The sequence below is a fragment of the Vitis riparia genome, chromosome 11, assembly GCF_004353265.1.
Source record: "Vitis riparia cultivar Riparia Gloire de Montpellier isolate 1030 chromosome 11, EGFV_Vit.rip_1.0, whole genome shotgun sequence".
NCBI classification, from domain to species: domain Eukaryota; kingdom Viridiplantae; phylum Streptophyta; class Magnoliopsida; order Vitales; family Vitaceae; genus Vitis; species Vitis riparia.
This window is the reverse complement of record NC_048441.1, coordinates 3,489,695-3,490,481: the sequence shown is the minus strand read 5'-3', so window position 1 is coordinate 3,490,481 and position 787 is coordinate 3,489,695. Positions and strand designations below refer to the sequence as shown.

At 34.9% G+C, this 787-nt stretch overlaps 1 long non-coding RNA gene across 1 annotated transcript; it reads left to right on the top strand.

The window, feature by feature from the left end:
• On the top strand, positions 1-539 carry LOC117925586. Its single transcript, XR_004652988.1, has 2 exons — positions 1-37; positions 136-539. It is a non-coding gene; the product is annotated as an uncharacterized LOC117925586 (long non-coding RNA).
• Positions 540-787: the final 248 nt, after the last annotated feature.

The following is a 787-nucleotide window of genomic DNA, read 5'->3' as shown; positions in this document are numbered from 1 at the left end:
AGGAGAATATAGTGATTAGACTCTTGATCATGCAAAGGTGAGCATGAAAATATTTTCTTCTCTTTCATACCTCTTTTTTCTCAACTATATATGTTTTACATATACCAAAATAAGCTGTCATGCATGCACATGCAGGTCCTTTATTAACCGGGAGATTGGATCCCGATTCTTCAGTCATGATCCAAGTGCCACCAAAAAGAGTTGTTTACTATAAATTCAAAATCATTAAATTTTCATTCAAGAACATTGTTCAGAAAGCATTTCTAGATTGGACCAGCAGAAAAAAATGAAGCACCTCTTGACTTTGGAGCTCATCAGCGCACAGATATGATTTGGAGAGCTATGAACTAAATCCCAGAAAGCCAATCAATTGACACATGGCTGTTAGTGCATGAGCATGTATCAACCATGCTGACAGAATTTTGAAGGCATATAGAAAGGGATGGAATGTAAAAATGATTTACTATGTAAGTCAAAAACTACATAAATGTTGGATTAATTAACAGTAAATTATAAAGATGTATCTTTGTTGTGTTCAATTCCCCCTCCTTAGAAGAATAGCTGTATGTCAAATGTAAATTTAATAAGAAATGGTAATGAACACGATTCTTGACTTACAGTATGTCTTGGGTGATGAACACCTCGTCAGTGGGTTTCAAGTGATTTTCGAAGTATTTTCGTGTGTTTCACACCCCATGATCGTCCAATTTGGAGCTACCCTAGAATGCCGAGCTTTTTTATGTTTACTATGTGTTTTTGGAGATGTTTTTTAATCTGCTTTCATTTA